The sequence below is a fragment of the Ciconia boyciana genome, chromosome 18 (genome assembly GCF_034638445.1).
Source record: "Ciconia boyciana chromosome 18, ASM3463844v1, whole genome shotgun sequence".
Lineage (NCBI taxonomy): Eukaryota > Metazoa > Chordata > Aves > Ciconiiformes > Ciconiidae > Ciconia > Ciconia boyciana.
The window spans coordinates 9,632,393-9,654,373 of NC_132951.1; the positions used below are offsets into that span (position 1 = coordinate 9,632,393).

At 42.3% G+C, this 21,981-nt stretch overlaps 1 protein-coding gene across 1 annotated transcript in view; it reads right to left on the bottom strand.

Moving 5' to 3' along the window:
* Nucleotides 1-21,981, bottom strand: part of PAPPA (pappalysin 1) — a 254,253-nt gene that overhangs the window by 222,476 nt on the left and 9,796 nt on the right. The gene's annotated exons all lie outside the window — the stretch shown is intronic.

A 21,981-nucleotide genomic window follows, 5' to 3' on the forward strand; every position in this document is an offset into this window, starting at 1 on the left:
ACCTGAAAACTTCCGCCAACCCTAAAGGCACCTCACTCGGTTCCTTTGAACTCCCCAAGCTCCTCTGGTTTTGCTTCTTTGCTTGCTCAGCTGTTCCATGAAAAACGCTTAAACAACCTTGGAGTTACAGCTGGAACTCAGGTCTCCTACCACTGGCAAAGGCACTTTTTACAAGGCCGCAGATTTTTTTTCCCCTCCTCCTTATCCAGTGTGTCTTGCATTCTTATTAAGAGACCAGTAAAACTAACCGCAGTGCTGGAAAACGCACCCAGTGCAGAGAAACCAGCTCCCTGGGCAGAGATCTTTCTGGAAAGAAGGAGATTTCAGCCTGAATTCTCCCAGACAGAAGTGAAAACTGAATCTGGGTCTCCAGCATCCTGGGTGAGCATTCAGACACATGGCCATCATGTAAGAAAGGGTCATTTTGGGGTATCTGACCCACCATGAGAATCGGGTCTTCAATCTTTTTCTAAAAATGCCAATCTCTCCGATAATGCCACTGTTCAGGTATGGCCATCACCAAAGAGGGTTTGCAATACACGAGGCAGATCTCCACTTGTGCTAAATTAGAGCAGTTGAGACTAGAAAGAAGTTTAAAATCCCCACTCCTAATTGCTTATTTAACTCGCTTGTTAAATTTGATTTTATACTTGTGTGCCAAAGGATCTCCTTGTTATGGACTTTTTAAAAAATCTAGTAATATATAGTGTTTTAATATTGGGTTCGTTCAACTTTTGTTACTCTATTTAGAGGACCTTATTATACTTTTATTGCTATTAAAGAACTGTATTCTCCTTATGATTATTTTACAGGGCTCTAGACAGTTGATCTGGATGCTGTCTTATTAACTCTACCAGGTGGTAGAAATGCCAATTATCCTCTTTAGTATCAGTAATTCAGACTACATGGCAAAGCTGACCTCAGCGTCTCTCATGCCCCAGGAGGAACTACATTATATCACCGCATAAGGGGTCAGAGATGAGAGCGCTTTTGGCAAGGGACTTTCAACTGTGGAGATGAAAGCATCCTGATTAAAAATGGTGCTTCCTGCATAACACTGCTGTTCTCACACTTTCCAAACCCACAAGAGGCTGCTTTCTAAAGATAGGTAAAATGATCCCTGTATGGTTTATGTAATATATTTGCTGTGTAGTTTTAGGGTTTTTTAGGATGAAAGATACTGTAGTACAGTCAGGCTTCAGGACAGGTTGTTTAGCATCCAAAAGTAATTGGTACTGAGAAGGAATAAAAAGATGGTGAGATGCCCCTAGGCTGCTCTAATTTGGGCTTCAGAATCGGTACATGGGATTTACACTGTCTCTGTTAGCTTAGTTCCCAAACACTTTTTATAGCGTTAATGCATTTGTCCTCACAAATTCCTAGGAGGCAAGAATTTTAAAAAGCAAACAAACAAACCAAGAAGTCAGAGCATACCAACTCTGAGGGATGACTGGGAGTGCCTCCACTCTCACCACCTAATTTGGCATATATCAAAGGGCAGAGGTAGGTCTCAAAATCAGGTCCTTTCAAAGTATCTTATTTCTAGAACTCAAAAGCTGAATCACTTCCTTTTGACCCTGAAACACCCATTAAACAGCCTGAAAATCCCAGCCAAAGACCCTGAAGGCCATCTGTGGTGGAGCAGGGAGTGAAATGCCCATCTCCCATATCAGAGGCCCCTTACCACGTCCTCCCATAGCATCCTGCAGGATGTCACACCAGCCTGGCCACTCACGCTGCATGGTGTCCCACCACTGGAAACCCCAGGGTAAGGAAGGCAGAATGAACCCCAAGGTATCCCCAAACATTCGTTGTTTGTCCAAGAACAAGAAATTTTGAGGCCAGCTTTCTGAAAGCCTTGAGCCCCAGAGTAGATGCGAAATGTAGACTCTATTTTCACAAGTGTTCAGCACGCAATCTATAGAGCTATTCTGAAAATCTGGACCTTATTTAGACTAGCAAATGAGAGCCAAGCTCTTTTTAAAAAAGAGGGTTTAATAGAAATGTCTGCCGCCTCCTATTCTTAGGCCCCTAAGTAAGTGGTGCTGGTTGTGGTGGGAGCTGCTGGTGCATGGCTGGTGACTGGCTTTGTCATCCCAGGAGATCCTATGGGTTGCTAAAATGTTCATGAGAAGCCAACAGAAAAATGTGCACAAACAGAGCAGACAGGAGGGGGGGAAAAAAATCAGCTTCACACTACAGCAAATAGTTCAGGGAAAATGTTTGCATAGGTCTAGTGTGAACTGGTTAAAAGTCAAATCCGAGTGCTGGTGTCCTGGCAGCTAAGCCCATATTACAAAATCCCATTGCCTTAGTTCACTTCAGAATTGTCTCAGCTACTCATTCCTATATCAGTGGGAAATTTGGAAGTGAGTCTGGATTTGCAGTTTCCTTTTGATAAATGTATTAAAAATACCAATATAACAGCTTTTTATATCATAATAAAAATACATGGAGGATTAAATCCTGCCTAACTCTTGCTGACTTGGAAGCAAGCTTGCATGCTTTCCTCGGATCCAGATTCGATTACACTAACTCTTAATGTACAGCTTTGCCAGAAATGTTTTTATTAGAAGAAATTGCACTTGGTCCAGAATGTGGCAGCAGGAATGATCTCTGGCATGCATGGTAACAGGCTTTTTTCACCAATCTGAGATCTCTACATGGGTTTCTAATTTCAGCTGGAATTGAGTTGAAAAATTGTTTTTTGGATCAGCAAGAGATTGGACATGATTATAGGTAATGCTGGACTTTGGAAGTCTTGAACAAAAACTTTTGGCCAATAGGCTTTTTGCATTATATTCCTCAGCTGGGAAGCGCTCTGCCAGAGTGTACTCACATTCACTCTTGACTTGCCTCCTCTTGTTACTAGTGTGTATTTTATTCCTTGAAACAACTTTTTTAAACCCTTTCTTTCCCAAAATAATTTAGCTGCATCTGGAATTGTACTATCTATTCCAAACAGCTTTTTAAAGTATTGATAATTTTGTGAAGGGCTTTGAAGTAGTAGCTGTGAAAGATACTGCAGAGATGAAAAGAGATTGAATGGTTGACAGTCTTGCTTCTTTTTTATTGGCTCACTTTGTAGTACTACTTAAGTTAGTCAATCAATCAGATATCTTTCTAATGTGTTTTTTTATGCAAGCACCTTTGGCGTTATACACAGCCAAGAGAAAGGGAACCAATGATAATTTTGAACAGTGAATGATGATTATTGCATTCATCTTTCCATCAGATGTAGAATTTTAAATAAAATTACTAGAACCATTCTCATTGCTGGAAGTTGGCAAAGGCCAAGGGAATGTATCTCCATGTGTTTGCACAGTGATTCCCCATGTCTTCGTTGGGGCCTGTGGACAGAAGTCTACTACCACTAAAATGAGACAGTTGCAATGCAAGACTGGAATTAGCACAGTGCAGGACTCAGATCCATCTAAATCTTCCAGCTGACTGAATTCTGCATGGTTGAAGACTCTGAGGAGCACAGGCTGCAAGATCTGTCAGCAACTGCAAGAATCATGTTGGGAGTTAAGATTAAAATGAAGGACAGATTGAGGTTTCTGAAACCAGCCAAGAAAGCCTAGGTCTCAATCTTGTTAGATTCCTGAGGCGGTCGGAAGACACTTTAATTACATGATCAATACAGTTTCAAAGTAAGCACAGAAGCCACAATGACTCTGAGGGCACAAACATTATTTGAAGGGTAAAGTGAAATCCTGTTGAAGAAAAGCGTGAGATCTCTGCTTTAGAGAAACCAATCAATGCCTGCTCAGTCTCCTATGTGTTGTTTAGAAACATTTGAAGACACCTGAAATGGAAGTGTAAAGACAATTATGCAAAAACTCAGCAGTTTCCCAGATCCCTGAGAAAACGTACACCAGCAACGTAAACCAGACAATCACCAGCAACGAATTCATCCTACTGAGGCAAAGCAGGTGCCTGAAACAGGGCATTGCTTGTTGCCAAATCATGGGACTCCTGTCATGCAGAACAAGGCTTGTAAGTAGCTTGTCCCCTTCTTCACAGCCTGTTGCTTCCTTGGACAAATTAATGAAGATTTCCTTTTTCACTGAGAAAACTCTGGAGCCAGTATCCCAAGAGAGACATTAGACTGAGATGCTGCAGTGGTAAATACATAACCTATCCTGTCTTCACCAATTAAGGTAATATTCCATAATTACAGCACATCCAGCAGAGAAGATAAAGGAACAATAGCAATGATCCCTATTGACATTTATTTGTTTTTACAGAAAATGCTGATTTGTTGAACCAAACACTGTAGCAATAAATTTCAGTTACACTATTGTTTTAAAAGAAGATCAAGATGGGATTCATGAATCTATGCCCTCTAACATGATTAAGGTACCCACCTAGATTTGACTCAAGGCCCGAATAAAGAAAAGAAGGACTCTGAATTTGAGTCATCTCAATCCAAGCCACTGGACAGTGATGGTTTCGGCTGGATGTAATCATATCCTTCCATCTCCCCCATCCTGAAAAATGTTAAAAGTTTTAAATCTGAGAAAAAATTAAAACAAACATTATAAAGTAAAAAAAATGTTTTCTGTTGAATTGAGTTCTCATTTTCGGGCCAACTGTAACAAAAACATTGTAGAAGTACATGAGCAAAGCCCAGACTTTCCAGGCTGGAACACAGCACTGGTCCATCAAATCAAGGCCATCACAGTCCGGTCCCTCCTGCAACAGACAACTGCATCATTTAATCACTTGCAGAAATCTATCACGCTCCATCCTAAAACCACTGCGACTTTCAGCAATTAAGTAATGCCATCACAGTATAATGCAGAAGAGTGGTGTCAGAAGGAACGACTCTGAAAAGTAAATATAATCTTGAGAATGAGAAATTTAGTTAATGAGGTTAAAAAAAGACAAGCTGGTAAAGAGCAGCTTTTTCTGATATGCAAAACCCTTTGACTCTGCATTCCCTCTTCCAATCCTTCTTATGATCTGCCTACTTGAGAAATAAAGTCTTTGTGGCAGGGACAGTATGGGACTATACATCTAGAGTAACCAGCACTCTAAGTCAGTCCCACTAAGTCCTTACACAGAACACCCAAAAAGAATTACACTCATCCTTGGTCATGCCCCATAGGGTTTTGCTGAGGCTTTGAACAGAGCAAGAGGCAGTGTAACTTCCACTGAAATTCAACAGGATCCAGGTGCCAGCTGTTCTAGGCTCCTCAAAATATCCCCACTAGTATAAAAATTTCAAAGTACTTTTCCCTTCACAGCGAATTTCTCTTGCCCAGAACTAGTCCAGAGTTAAATTTTATGGACTACAGATTTAAGGGCAGACACATCCAACAGAATGATAAAACATGTCCCTTCCAAGGTGTCCCTAATTCCCTGCAATTACAGAATGAGGACACTGCAGGTTTTTATTGCTGATGAACTCCAAGAGCAAGAAATTTTCTCTGTACCTATTGAGAATGATAAAGATGCAAGAGTGATTATTAATGTGCATCTCATGCATTTGCAATTATGCAAATACACATGCAAATGAAGCACAACCTTTGGGCTCCTGTCATGTTGCCAATGCTTCCCTCTGTGGCTCAAATTTTGGATATGCTCCTTGCTTTAACATCAGGTCTTACACACAGGGCCCAGATGCTGTAGGATTCTGAGCATCTTCCAGCTGGCCCTTAACGACATGGGGCTCCCTCCAACTTCAACAGATGCTCAAGGCTCTTCATACCATCCCCAAGCCTCAAAACCTGTCTGGGACAGGTTAGGAGGACACCGAACTCACCACTCACAGGGGAATCTTTGAGGTAAATCACCAGTATGTGAAGAAAGGCAGTGAGCAGTGCCCCAATTTGCTGGGTCTGTAATCATTCAAGAGATTATTTAATGCTGTGGCTCACAGCAAAGCTGAAGCGTATGCCCACCTTTCTGTTTAATTAAAGCACAAATTGTAATTGGTAATTTGTTTCGGGGGTTCTCTTGGGATGCTGAAGAGCAGACCTGCTAAGGGAGCCCAGGTGACGCAGTGTGCGTGCTGAGGTGAAACTCATCTGAATGCACCTCACAGCGTGCTGCCTTGGACGGTACAGAAAAAGCTCCCTCTCCTGCTACCCACCCCCGCCCAGGAACTGCTGGAACAGGATTAACCCACCTCCTAAAGGAATAAATCTGTGGCTTTCATTCCTCTCCAGCCGTGCACACATTGAAAATCTTGATAAATGAACAGGTTATAAACTTCCTACAAGAACTGCTGACTGTACATCAAAGTTTTTGCACTTCCACCGCCCCAGTGCGGGGTGGGGGGAACCATTGCTGGGACAGACCGTGACCCTCTGCATCCGAGAGCCAACTGGAAGCACGTCCCAAGCACGTTTCTCAGCCCCTGGAGGTGAGGGGTTGATTAAGTGACTTGGGCTGAGCCTGGAGCTGCACCCTGCCCCTCTCTTCCTCTCTTAAACCAGAAGCACAGGTAGACCCAACACAGGGATCCCATGGCGTCATGCTGCAGATACGATAAACGTGGAAGCCCACTGTTTCTTCCAAAAGTTGTGCAAAGCACAAAAGAGCAGAAGTGAAAGGCTATCTCTTGTTACGCCAAAACAAGAACTCCTCTGCCTTTTAGTCACCCCTCTGGTTCAGTGACTTTACTCCTGAACAGGGGGAAATAGAGGCGGATCCCTCAACTTGAAGAACAGTAAGAACAAAGTGAAGAATGAGGAGTGAGGAGGCACATGATGTGCTGGGTATTCTTCCCTGCATTGCAGTATGTGCCATGCGTTCCCTCTCCAAGAGATGTTGAAATCCAACCCTGATTTGATTCCCATCAAAAAGTGCTAAATAAAACTCCCAGGTCACAAATGTGCATAGAGAAAAGCATTGCATGGGAGTACTTACAAGGTGACTACTGCTAAGACAGTCTCTCTATGAGTCTCCTACACATCCGTCTCCTAAGGATCATCGCCCAGAAGGGAAACTTTTTTAAGGGAAGACAGGAACAAAAAAATCAAGAATCAAAATGGGTTAAATACAAAAAGGCCTAAAAAATTTAACTGAGCAAACATTTGGCAGAATATTTTTAAACTTTCTTTGGTGACTCTGGGACTGCAAGCGTGGGTGGAGGTGGAGTATAAGCCCTGAAGAAATCCTTTCCCAGCCAGTTACCTGCAAGGCAATGTCAGCGTGCAGAGTTTTCTACTGTGTTCAGGAGGGCAAGGAACTTCAAGTCCTAGCCAGAGCCAGGAAGGATTGTGCAAGTGTCTTCTGGACCACGCTCTCATTGTCCCTCTCATCACAGCAGTGGCGGACCAGTCCCCTAATTCTGTGGGGTCAGAAACATGCTAAAGGTTTCTTTTTAAAGGGACCTGGATCTGGAAAGAGCTCTGCTCTCAAAATGTCCCCCACAATTGTGGCTGGTTCCCAATTCATGCACTTCTGGAAATCTTGCCTTGCTACTTTAAAGCCTGTAAAACCATTTCTTCCCCTCATAGTGATGGGGTGTCTAGGAAGAGTCTTCCCTGCTCCCCACCATGCCCATCAGCTCAGGTAAAAACAAACCAACAAAACCAGTGGCAAACAGAAGAAGAATCCACATCCTTCTCATAACCTTCCCAATCATTCACCTTCTAATGCAATTAAGAGTGAGGGCTGTGAAATCCCTGACGAACCACAACTCCTTTCTCTTGGCCTCCACTGGGACCGCCACAGTGCTTATTGCTCCTGCAACAGTGCCACCACCAGTGACTGCCCCACCTTTCATGCTGGGCAATGCAGAAACACATGAGGGAAGAGAAAAATGGAGAAAAGTAAGCCAAGATTAAAGAAGCCCTTCTCACAACAAATACCAGATACGCTGCTGCAAACTGTACTGAGTTAGGATGGTGTCTTCCTCAGCTATGTAAAACAGTTGAAAGGAGAACACCATGCACCAGCCAAAATTCTTCATGTAACAGGATGTCATCACTAAAGACAGAGACATCAGAAATGTGCCAGATGACACCAGAATTTGAATTCTGAAGCACTGCTGTGTTGGAACGCACCCATCAAGATAGCCCCTTGGATCAATGTAGACCAGTGCGTGTGGAGAAAGTTGTCATAGGTTGAAATTCAGAAGAAACTGGCTCCGTCTGCTGATACTTTGTTGAGTCTACACTTCACAAAAAATGCAGTGGCACCATTCAAAGAATGAGCAGCATAATTCATCATCAGCCAGATACCATATATGCTCAAGTAATGGACGCAATTTTGCCCTCAAAAACCCAGGTGCAGCAGTGGTACATGCTTGCTTAAAACTGTCAGAAATCTATTGCTTGCTATAAATCAGGGCTTGAAATTCTGTATAGGAAAATATCTTACTCTTACTCTTACTCTGAGCATCTAAGTACCTGAGTCTATTCAAACTCATGTTTTGCCTGTGTCCTTTAAAAATACATCAAGATCAGTAGAGAAAAAACAGGTCATAAACCAAGATTTTCAAAGCAATTACAGGTCTAATTCTCAAGCACTTACAACTCATTGTCTGAACCAGCATTTCAAAAGATCTCAGAAACAGAACCAACCAGACATAATTTTTTTGGTCCCATGCAACCAACTCCATTAATCAACCATTTTTCCTGTCCCAACAAATAGGATAGAGTACTGAAACCATGAAAATATACAGATGGTTTCAAAACCTGGGACTGGGAAATGCTGAACATATTTTCATCAAAGCAAAGTTGTACTTTTACAATTTTCCATTTAAAAAATCAGAACATTTAACTGAAACAGTCAATCTTCCTTCCCTTTCAGAAGTGTTCGATTCAGTCTAAAGCCCAACATGTTCTCAGGACATATGTCTAAAATGGTTCAACCAAAGCCTATTTAAACACCTTGGATGGGGAGTGCTCAGCTCCTACCATCTCCTGTTGAGACACGACCTCAGCATTCGTAAAGAGCCTCACAACATGCAACGCCACATGGACTTCGTTGGAAAAAAAATAAAACTCCAGGAACCAGAACAATGGCAACTTCAGTCTTGCAGCTCTTTCATGTTCACTTTGAAAAAGGAAAAGTAACAAGCCTGGGAGGCTGCATTACCGCAGGCACTGGTCCCTCAATATGCATGTGAACTCAAGTAACCTCCTATTCATCCAGGCCCTAAAATAGGAAGGCACAGTTCTGGACAAGCATATTGATCTGGATTCCTGTAACTATCCCTTTGAAACACAAATAAACTATTGTTAAAAAAACCCCAACAGATCTCAGTGTGTGCTCTGGTTCCTTTGCAATGTGTACTATCTGACTACAATCCATCTTGGCAGTGGAACAGCTACGCAGACGTTCTTCTGAGCCAGCTCTAATGTAAAGGGATGCCAAGTATGTCTTCCTTTTGTATTTACAGTAATAGTTTCAGCTTTCTCCACCACTGGGAGTGCTGTTGGGGATCAGCTGGCAAAAATATACTTATCTAAAAGGACCACTGTAATTCCACTTGAAGCTGAACTGTTTCACAGGGGTTGTCGGCAAGGACCTTCTCCCACATTAATCTACAGCAAATAACGTCGCGGTGCCGTCACTGGCATGAAGCTGACAGAAAATCCTGTTTCTGCCTCCTCCCAAGCTGGACTATCTGCTGACAGACCACTGTCCTCAGTTTGGCTCTCTTACATTGGTCTGTGTTTGGATTGGGGCTCTCTTTGGTGTGTCTGAGCTGTGCTGTCTGCTCTGGAAATGGAAAAACAAGGGTGATCTATTACAGAAGCGGGTGCTTCAGAGAGACAGGTATACAAATGTTTGAATCAAACAGTGCTAAAATGTAGCCGGCGTATTCTGGCCTCCAGAAACTATGAAGGAGTGGGTAGGGATATGGGATGTGCTCCGCATCACTGCACTGAGCAACCTGCAAATAAGGCTGTTATGTGGTAGTAAAATTTGCCATCTTTAGGGCTGCTTCGCACTGCAAAGCTTAGAACAAGATGCCTCCAGCTGACCTGACAACACAGCTGGCAGGTCACCTCAAAGTAGCCAGTGCAACACTGGCAGACAGACATCGACTGGCCACTAACTTTCATGAGGACTTCCAATATCTGAGCAATAGAAAGTTTTGCTGCTGATGATCTTAACTATGCTAAAAATAAGAGCTAGAGACAAGTTTTCCACTAGCTTCAGCTATGGACGGGCCCGCAGGTCTCAGCACCGCCCTAAGCAAAGCACCTTAAAGGATGCAGACGACAGGCTGCTGGTTTGCAGGCAAGAGAACGAGCTACTGGTGAGGGCTTGGACCCGGCAGATTGCTGAGCGGAATTAAGATTACCATTTTTCACACAACACATATGAGCAAATCTGCTCTGGATTTTGAGGATTCCCACCATTCTACTCATCTTTTCTGAGCTCCTACACATGCACGACAACCTGGATCCCAAGGTCTTACCACTTGTGGCCTTATTCGCACTCATATTAAGGAAAGGTGCAAATTCTACACCAGCATGACACCACATCAGGCTTGCTGCAGCTCTGTTGCACTCTTCCACTCTGTAACATCTGCCCAGCTTAGCATTACATTCTCTCTTAACAAAACAGACAGAGAACTCATTGAAGATCCCTCTGCGCAGGAGCTGAAGGAGGGAAAAATTATTTTATCTTTCCAGGATATATTCTTGCGTGTCTAAGCTCTGCCCAAGGCACTGTACAACACAAAGCAATCACTGAAGTCTGTGGAAAGGAACTGCAGAGAGTCATTTCCCACTGCTAACAGCAAACTCAACTTAGAGAAGTTTGGGGTACAGGAAGTCTGAAACCAGCCCGTGTCCTCTCCATTAAAATGGGGCACAACCACTATATGACTGCCCTGTCTTCTCAATACTGTAGAATAATGCATAGTTTTTTCCACAAAGCTAAAACTCCCACCAGGATTTCAGAAGGACTTTTTTTGTTGGTTTTTTTTTAAGGTGATAATTCATGTAAATAAACTACCCTCCACGACCATTTAACATTTAACTTATTATACCATTATCCTAATTTATATTTTGTTAAGCCTTAGGGGATTTAGCTGAGAGCACAGATCCATTGCAGCAAGTGCTATAAAGGCACACAGTAGAAAGCAGTCCCTGCTTCAATGAATTTACAGTCTGAATAGACAAAAGGCAGGAGAAAGGCAGAATTATTCTCCAGGCCCCACCAAAACAGCCAATAAACTTACCCCCACTTCCTGCTGAATTGTGCTCCAGAACGTCAGCTTTCATTAAAAAAAGCAACAACAACAAAAGACATTTCTAGCTCCTGTGGTTGTAAAAAGACTCTTGAAGACACACTAAATCAATGCAATCACATTTACCCAGCTATGCAGATGACTTAGGAAAGAGATGTAGCCATTCATCTCTGACAGGGCCCAAACAATTACAAATCTCTGCAGCCACAGACTTCTCCATTTCAATGCAGCGACTTTTAGTCCATATCTCCCTGTCTTACTTCATCCTACCTGAAGTTGTGACTTATTCTCCAGTTTTCCCACCCCAAATCCACATTAATCTGTGTATTTCTATCACTATTGCAGGCAGTCAGTGACTAAAAGTTTTGGCTGCCGGAGCTGGTGTCCTTCTTACGTTCAGCAGTAGGAGAAGCACAGCAGGGTTAAAAGATGGGAGTCTGAAGTGAACTGCACTAGAACCAGGACCCAGAGGAACTGCCCAATGGGAATGAGCAGAGAGGGTGAAAGAAAAAAAAAACAAGCCCAAAACAAACAAACAAACAAACAAAAAGCCCACCATCCACAGCAATACCTCCTGAAAGCATATGTCCATGAAACATCCATAGTCTGGGGGAGAAAGGGAATTTCATGGAAAGGTAACAAAGCAAACTTTACTGCATTTTTTAGGTTTGTACCACAAAACACATGAATCACCAAGGAGCATCCTCACCGCACAGACAGAGCTTGTGTGACTTCAAAGTCAGCACTTGAGCCAAAACTAGATCTTCCTGAGTGAAACCAAGAGTGTACCCACTATCTTATCCTTCTTCTCCAATAGGACATGCTGCGCGTTAGTAAACCTTCCTACCTATCTACAATCACATGTGTTGAAAGCACAGACAGGTCTTCAACCAAAAAAACCCCAGTCCTGTCTCCTCTTCTCATCTTGAAAGGACGCGGCCCATCAACGTGACGTTGGGAACGTCACACGTTTGGGAACGTACTGGTGCTTTCACCACCTGCTGGCACGCTCAAGACAGATCTAGCTCTGCGAACTTCACCTCCCCTGCCAGCAGGAAATAAATCTTGTGGTTTTAGAGTTGGAGAGTGAATCCATATTCAGTTAGGAATTTATGGTGACTTTATGGATCCCACAAATGCTTCACTACCACCATTTTCTGGAAACTGTACAATTCCTGCAGTTCATTCACTGTGTTCAATTGCCTTTTTTCAGGGAAGCACTTCTAATTGCTTTTTTACAGATACGGGTTTCTGTAAAGAATAGAACATGGCTCATACCGTATAAAATGTTACCATAGCCTTTTCAACTATACATAGCTTTTATAGCTAGTTTTAATTTCCCCAGAGTATTCATCCCAAAGGGTCAAATCTGTCCCTCGTGTAATTCCCATGGATACACAATAAAGTGTATTTGACACAATAATCACAGTGCTACAATTCAAGCAAAGTTTTCTCATACAATTTCTACCATCTCACAAGGGCCCTTTCCTTTCAGCTGCAATGAAATGTATAGCAGTAAGCAAATACCTGTGCAGTCTGCACTGATTTACAGATATCCAAACACTGTTACCAGCCCCTATATCCCCGTAGCTGTTTGTTTGTTACTGGGTGGGTATTTTTTGTTTTTAATATTGCATCGGATTGTTCCACTCTTTCCCTGGGAAACATTTGTACGCATTTCTGCACCACAAACACTGCAAAGCCAGTATCAATTTTCTTCCTTTATATTAGCCCCTCTGGTACCTTTACATTAACCCAGAATGAATCACTGGCCTCCCAGTCATTTCTTGCTACATACAGTTTTGAGAAATGGTATAACTCACATTTCAGAGAAGGCCTGGTTTCTACAGACGGGTTCCTCAACTGCCAAATAGCTGGTGTGATGGCTCACACTTCCTCTGTACATACATCCCATCCAGACAGCCCCTGGCAATTCCTTCACTTTTTCTCCCAGCTCTGCATCCAGCGTGCTGGCAAAGAAACTCCACTGCAGCCGGTGCAACACACACAAGGAATGGCGAAGTGACTCCAGTCCTCCCACCAGCATTATTTGTTTCCATCAAACAGGGTCAGCTTGTATTGTCAGTTTTCACTGCCAACTCGGTGTCCTTTTTCCATCTAAATTGCTCATCTTTTTCATTAACTTACTCTGTCACCATGTACAGAAAGAGACATGTTTACACTGTATGCTCCTCACTGATAGAGTACCCAGTGCCCAGCTTTATCACAACAGGCAAAAGAAAGACACAGCACACACAAGCTGAGACAACGTTTAACAAACTGTCCATCCGTGGCAAACTCTGGGCAAGTTAATAATAAAAAAGAGTCCATAAGTGTCTGTATTAGACTAGTGAAATGTGAATTGTGTTTTAGATTGCAGCAGACGCAGATGGATGAGAGCATCTTTAGCCCAGCATAAAACCCAAAGCTCAATGTATCCTTCACAGTGGTGGAAGAAATATGGGAATACAAAGGACATATCAGTGACCTGAGGATTTAAGTCCTGCTTGGTCCCCTCCTGCCTGGCCAGCAGAAAAGAAAAACCCAGCTGTGAGTGCAGCAGTGTCTCCTCTTCTCACAGGGGACCCAGAGCAGACAAAAGTACTTGACAGTCAAGACTGAATATTTGTCTTCTTCCTCTGCATTTCCACCAGCTAACGGTAGAAAGACCCATATCGAGTTTGCTAACTTCAGCATCTCTGCTGGGCTCTGTGAATGTCACCCTCAAACCCAACAAATACTTTCCAAGTTTTCCTTGCTAAGGGAATAGTAGCAGCAACACAGAGAGACACCAAATGACCCACAAAGCTGAAGGGCATCTAAACGGTGTGTCTTTGCGTACCAGAACAAAACTAAAAGGAAATTAAAGTGACTATTTAAGGAGCAATGAAAACAGCAAGAAGGAAATAATTCATTTAAGCAAAATAATAGGGCTTCGCAGAGAAAAGACTTTTTTTTTTCCATCTTCCTGTTCAGAAGTTCCCTTATCTCATCAGTCTTAATCCCCATTTAACTCATGAGAAACTGGGGCATAATAGAAGTTGTTTGTGAAAGGCCATGCAAGGTTTGTATTGGGAGAGCAAGAATAAAATATTTACGGCAATAAATACCCAGGCCTTTTTTCCTTAAGGCACCGGCGGGCTGAGGTATTGACTTCTACAGCAAATCTGTCTTGACAACTACAGTAAATCTGTCTCATGACAAGGGTATTAGGATCAGCCCGCTACAAAACATGACATAAATCTGTCCCTTATAGTTTGAGGAGAAGGTGTAGATTTGGGTATGAAAACCACTGAAATCTCCCATTATAAAATCCCAAGCCTCATGAAACACATCTGTTCCTTTCAAGGCCTGACGTTCAGATAGCTGAGGTCCATGAAAACTGCGATTAGGGTTAATACATTTAGTTGGGAAAATACAAGACTGAGATTGAGGAAATGCAGTTTTGGTCCATAGCTTTGACATGAATTTTTTGTTGCTTTTGGACAACTGAGCCCCCTTGCCTGCCAGGTTGGAATAGCTGCCGTCTTGTCTCCTTAGCTTCTAAGTTCTTCACGGAGAGGGTCATCTCTACAGGAATACACAGCGCACTGGAGCTCAAGCCCTGAATAGGATCTGGAAGTCAGATCACTTAAAATACAGCTCAAAATAACATCAGGTACATTCTGATATCCTGCACAATTCCAGTATTAGCTAAGGTTTAGTTTGGCGTTTTTTTGTGAAAAGTCTGTCTGGAATCCCATGGAAAATGCCCAAGGGCCCCCCATGATGGGGAGTCGGCATGAAGTGAAAAAACAAAATCATTCAGTCCACGCTGGTGCCACAGCCCCCTCCAAAGCCACACTGCTGATGCCTGCACCGCTCTCCCCGAGCCCTCCTCGCCTGCACAATACGCTCTCGGCAATGGGCAACACGTTTCCAGGGGGGTACTATGAAACAAATCTGAGCGCATTTAAAAATGAATGTGTTGCTAGTAATTTAAGCTGCATTAAAGAGCCAGTGTGAGTACTCCATTGGTAATATACTGCAAACATTTGTCAATCAAACACAAATCCATTTGAATAGATTTCTTGTGGCCTGTTATTTATGAGAGGAAAATATCCCCTAGTCTCTGGGCTGATGAGAGCCCATACTTTCCCTTCTAATCTTAACTGCGTATTATTAGCAACCCTGTTTATAGAATGCCCCTCTGCCTTATATATCCCAAGTACCCCAGTTTTCCACTCTGCATGGGTATGCAGCAGGGGAAGACACAGAACAGTCAATTACTGGCATTTCAATGTGCCTTTTGCAGCACACTCCTACACTTGGGATAATCTAATTACACAGGGCAGAAACCTCACCCAACCATATATTTTCCTTAGACCCTGTTGCCACCAGCTACTTTTACTCCTCATTGAAACAGAGTCCCCCTCTTTTTTATTTCCTCCTCCTTTTTTTTTTCCACATCGTTAAAAATTTATTATTTAGACTGATGATGACATCATCTGGAAAGGGACCCAGGCTGTGGTCATCAGGGCCTTTTTCTGCATTACAGAGAAGCAGTTTCTCCTCTCTCCCTTGCAGATCATTAATTTTTAAAATAGAGCTTTGCTTTAAATATATACTCATTTTGTTTTCAGCTGATGAGTCAGAGGAGCTGTCTTTCAACCAGGTCGGGTGCCCCCCGTGCCATGCTTCCTGCCCAAACCAGCACGCACACTCCCCGACGAAGCTCTGGCTTCAGTTTTCTGCAAGGAACAGAAGGGATTTTCTGTGTAAATAAACAAATAATTGCATTTGCAGGCTGACCGGCTTTGCTCTGCCATGCATCCTGAAATGGCTTGGAGAGCACAGGCCGGGCTCTGCAGGTGCTCCTCTGAGGTAGGATCTCATCGGCTTTGCCTGCAGATATTTTGTTTAAGGAAAGACTCTATAATATGGCTCTTCCACAAAGAACGTGAGCAGGTTTCAGCCTAGTATGGGCATATTTCACCATACCACATTGTGTTTTTACGGTGACTATCCCATGAATCCTGACACTGCCCTTTTGAGAGCTGTGGTTTCCTCTCCCCAGTAGACACCAAGTCAGGTCTCTGCATTATCTGTAGGATTACGCAAGAGATTAACAAAGCAAATGCTAATTGTGGGTATTCACTGCTTGCATCCTAGACCAGAAGGGCTGGACCACATCCCTTTCAACCAGGCGGAGCGGGCAGATGTGCGTCTGAGCACCACAGCTCTGCAGGCTGGCTGACAGCAGGAGGACCAGCACCCCAGGCAGCACACAGAGCCCTCCGAGAAATGCCGATGCTATCTGTCATATGTGCCTCACAGTGGGATCCAGGACAGAGCAGATGGAGCCTGGCAATGGAGAAGCTGCAGAGAACTGTATGCCTGTAGTGTCCTGGCTTGCAGGGAAACACCTCCATCCCTGCAGAACCCATCATCCAGAGCACACCTTGTCAGGAGCAGGAGCTCTGGGTAGCGCAACTCTGCATTCATCCACTTAAACTTTAATCCAGCCCTAAGTCTACAGGTAGTGGTTGTTAATTGCATTAGCTGGGGGGGAACCATGATTTTCTTCAACTGCACATATTTCTTCATCCTTTAGTATGTGCAAATCCTTGCAAGCATTTCTTTTATGTAAGGCTGTATTTTACTGCTTGCAAGTCCCTTCAGATAAAATAGACTTTATCACCCCCATACACATCTGGGTATTCACAGAAGCACATGGGATCACAATGGATGTGCAGCCACCTTGGAAATGCTTTAACATGACATAGCAATTTAGGAGGAAGGGACAACGCATATCTTACCTGAATGAGGATGCAGGACACAGAGAACAGGGGTGTAAACACCACTTACTTTTAGATACCTATCTTAGCCTACATTATGAGACTAATCTCTCTAGACTTCTTATATACTTAGTGAGGGGAAAAAACATACTTCCAGAAGGCAAGTAAGAGAATAAACTTAATTTAGATGCACTCTCCCTTCATTGATTCAATGGAGAGAGAAAGTGATGGAGAGAGCCTCCGAAATAAGTTGTTATAAATAGCTGCAATCAACACACAGAAGACACTCACTCGAATAAGTGTCTGACCAGGGCAAGGTGTTGCTCATCCAGCACAGCAAAAGCTGCCACAGGTTCTTTAATGAGCGCAAGTGGCTTCAGCTTTGGTTTTAGGTTTACTCCAAGTACAACACCAGTCCTCAAACTGTGCTGGGGCATGAGTTCAGGACAGGTCCATGAAGAACAGTGCTCCCCATTCAATCGTATCCAGCTATTACTTTCTTTAATGCCTTGTTTTTCACTGAATTTTCCACATCCTAGAACAGGCCCATCCCTTAGCTTATGAGCACTCAGAAGCTACTGAAACCCTTGCACGGTATACATGGATTCAGGTTTAAGAAAAAGAATTTTATAGTCCTTTATTATGTTATTATATTATTATTATTATTATTTTCTATAGCTCTCTAGTAGACAGAGAGGGCTGTCAAAGATCATACACAGAAAACAGTGTCATACATAGCTTCTGAGAAGAATATGAAAAGGCCATAAGTATAAACTGGCTGTTACATGGACATGTACTGTAATATTTTCTTGGACTCAGTGATCTAGTAACACAGTTCAACAAAATCTGACAGAACAATCCACAGTGCCTTGCTCACTCTCAAAATCACTGCTTTCCCCTCCAGCTCCTCAACCTGACTGTTTGCAGGTCCCGAGCTCCCTCCCCACCCTCCAAGCTTCCAAGGGATGATCTACAGAGCATTCAATAATCCTTCCTTTTTGGCTGAAACAAACAAAACAGATGGGAGATGGAGATGAAACAAGGAACAAAAGTAGACAGCACAGTCAAATACATTTCACTGCACTTAGAGTTATAACTACAAGAAGTATTCTCCAAACACAATTTCTCCAGGGAATAGGCAAGGGCAGAGAAGAGAGAGTAAAATGCTATATTGTCATAAAATGGAAAGGAGCAGCCCATAAGACAATCTCTGGGTGCAAGTAGGCTCTATACTATGTAAATTTCTAAGAAAAAAAAAAAAAGTATCTCTATTTCAAATTACGGCAGAGAGCCTGCTTCAAAACTCACTGCTTTATCTACACCTCCTGGCTCTGATTCTCCTATTCACTCCTCAAACTCTGAATCCCCCTTTCCTAGACCTCCCGTTGCCCTCCATAGAAGACCTCTGCCACCTCTACCATCGCTACTCTGCCCTTGCCAAGGGCCTCCTGTTCAAAACCTGATTCTCAGCCCCACTATGCGGGAACCTTCCCATTATCTGCTACGAGCCTGTGCATTGGGCCCTAAGTGCGCTGCTGGAGAAGAGCGGAAGGTTTTATACACAGCAAAAAAATAAGTTAAAATGAATTAGATTATGGTCGTATTAATTCAGGGCACCCACCCAATCCTTTCATTAGCTTGATTCTCCTGCTACTGTAGCAATCTATAAATGTTATAAGCTTTAAATGTTCTATGTACTTTAAGCTTCATAGGAGACTACTACTATTAACGGTTGTACAAGTTGGGAGGAAAGGGGGATGCTATACAGGGTTATATATGAGCCTGTCAAGGCCATGAATACACAATCTTATGCTAAACATTCCCAGAACTTGGGATGAGACTTCCAGATACTTCATATCAAACAGCTCCCAAGGTGACATCTAAGGCTACATTTCCATGAGCGTTCAGGTCCCACCAGCAGGTGTGAAGCCTTCCACCTTTTTGGCCATTCATTGCCTTGAAAGAAGACATTACATGACTGTGACCAGGTCTGAAACACTGAGCAATTCAGCCTAACCCTTTACCCTGCAGCCCACACAACCACAAGCGTGTGGTTAGCAAAAGGGTTCCTTGAACTTCTGAACTCTACTTTTTTCTCTTAGGTGGGGAATTAACTGGACTTAGTCACAGAGACCATCAGTCAGGGGTCTTTGAAGATGAGGAGCTGGCAGTGATAACACTTTGTGTGTATGTGTGGGGAGGCATTTTTTCCTCTTAGTCCTGAATACCATGTCCAGCTTCTGAATGAGGAAAAAAACAGGGATGAGGGCAGCAGCCTTCATATGGCGATGAAATCACCATTGAAGCCTCAGCAGCAGGAGACCATCAGGTCGCAACCTAATACCTTTTCCAGTCATAAATTTCTAGATATCTCCAGTAATAGGTCTGATCTCAGTTTACTGGAGCTGCGCTTTTTTTTGTTCATTTTTCTCAGAACAGCCTTACGGAAGAAGAGCTTCTTTATAGGCAGTACCCTGAATTTATAGAGCTTTATCTCAGCCACTGACTGACCGTTAAATTCCATATTTACATCTATAGCCAAATGGGTAAACAAGTAACTACAGTAATTTTAAAAGTCAAATCTCCATTAACTTTTATGTAACTGGAGACAAGATGAAAGTACCTAGGCATCAAGCCTAGCCTCGGCATGCTTTCCAGGAATAAAACTATGCTGCTTTGTTACCTCACATAAAGAGGTCAGGACAAAATATTAATCAGTAATAGTTTCACTCCCCTTTTATAAATGAAGAGTATTTCTCTAAACCAATGTTTCCTCTCTTTATTGGCAGCTGCGTTACCAACAGATGCCCGACCTCAGCTTTCCACCTGAACAACAGAAAGTCTCAAAAAACCAAATTTCAGAATACGATACATTTCGTAACCAAAACACACAACAGCAATAGGGGAAAAAAAACAGAAGCACTTGCTCACAGTAATAGCTATTTTCCTTTCCTCTTAAAGCAACACAATGAAGCAATTACTGTACGCTATACTTCCATGAGCTGTTTCAGCCAAAGCAATTGGCTGGATGGCTTGGAGGGGGCTGGAGGTGTGGCACAAGAAAAAGAAACAACTCCTACCAGATATGATTCACTAACAACAAAAACATCCCCATGGTACCTCTTACTTTTCATAGGATGAGGACAGGTTTTCCACCAGCAGGGTTTTCCGATTAGAGGAATTTTTCTGTAATGGGATTGATGACATAGGTGTTGGTATGAAAATAGGAAGGACCTCAAAGGTTACAGCTAAGCTGGGAGTCTCCTTGTACCTGAACTGTTGCAGATTCTCAGAAAACTCCTTGTGGTCTCAGGAGGATGTACCATATGGGAAACCCTTTAATTTACTTGAGAAAGGAGAACACATTCATGGGTAATTATCTCTCTGGGATTACACTGAACAGAGACTATATGAATAAACATAGAACGGTCCTTGTTAGGCGAGCCATCGTGTCTCACACAAACACGCACCATCTATTGCTGGACGCACGGGATGGAGAACCAACAGATCAGACCAAGGAACATCATATAAATTAGAAATAGATTAAAGAATGTCATGTAAATGTGTTCTGTCTCCAGGCATCAAATTATGTTAATCATCAGACCCACTTTATACATATATATTCTAAAACATGTCTTTAGTTCTGATGGCCTTTGGCACACAGCTTGAGTATATGTGTGCCTGTAAATTTGTATTTGTTTTAAAAGTATTAAAGGCAGAATTGGCAGCAACTTCTACATTTAGCTTGCTTGGTGCTTTCTTTTAGAAAAGATTCTTTAAGTCTTTTTTTGGAAACTTAAAAAAATTATGAGACACCCGCTATAAAATTAAATTGAAGGACAGGCAGGTGGGAGAGAAATACTATTACCATTTTTCTCCATGTCAGCAAGCACTAATAGTTCAACGTTTTGCATTATAACACATGAGCTTTTGGAATTGTCTCACAGAGATGAAAGTTTGATAAGACAGAGCTGAGGTTAGGCGTGTCTGAGATTTCTGTCTGTCATCCTGTGGAAGTTTTCTGAACATCCAGGTTGTTGTAGAGAGTCTGATGCTGCAACACTGAATGCAGTTAAAGGGTGTGTTGGTCTGACAAATTATTAAATTACTCTATAATATATTTAAAGCAGTATTTCAATATGAAGTTACATGTTTTTGCAACTTTGACTCGCGCATCAAAAGTTACTGCAGCTACTCGCAGCTCCCAGTGAGTTCAACCAGAGATGTGAGTGGTTGGTACATCTTAGAGCCAGACTTTTTTTAACCACCAACCCGTGGGTAGTATTCCTGTAAACAATTAAGCAGATGATTTCTTCTACCCTACAGCTGTGCTACCACAGCAAGTGGAATGATCATTTTACACACAAAATGTGCTTGGGATGAATAAACAAAGAGAAGCATGAAACTAAGATACAAAATGTTAATATTGCCTGACTTTTTTTTTTTTAATAGATAACAGAACAATGTCAAAAAGCATAAACAATAATTTAACTGCCCTTTCAAATTAATGAATCTGCCATAGGATAAAGTTCTATTAATAACAGATTTCTAGTAACGGATAAAACCAGACCTAGATAGAATAATTCATAAAAGAGAAACAATACCCATGACATTGGCAGGAATAATACATACTGTCAAAAAATGGCAGGAAAATTCATAAAACTGCTACAATAAAATAGCTTATAAAGACTTTTATCTTATAAAAATATAAGGAAATATAAGAAAATATACTAACATAAAAAATTTCAAACTAAAAAATGCCATTGCATGCCAACATTTATTTTCTATCCCATCTGAAATTGCTTACAAACTTTGTATACTGAGTAGGAAAGCAGAGGAAACGGGAAAACATTTTCTTACTTTTTTCCTTTCTCCAAATCTCATAATTGTGATGGTATTTAGAAGAATGAGAAATTTCTATCACCTCAGTCCATTGATTATACATCAGTCATTGTAGCCAAAACTTGACATTTATCATCCGTGGATATTCCACCCCAAAACAGGCATGAAAGACCTGAAAGATTCTCATGCAAATTA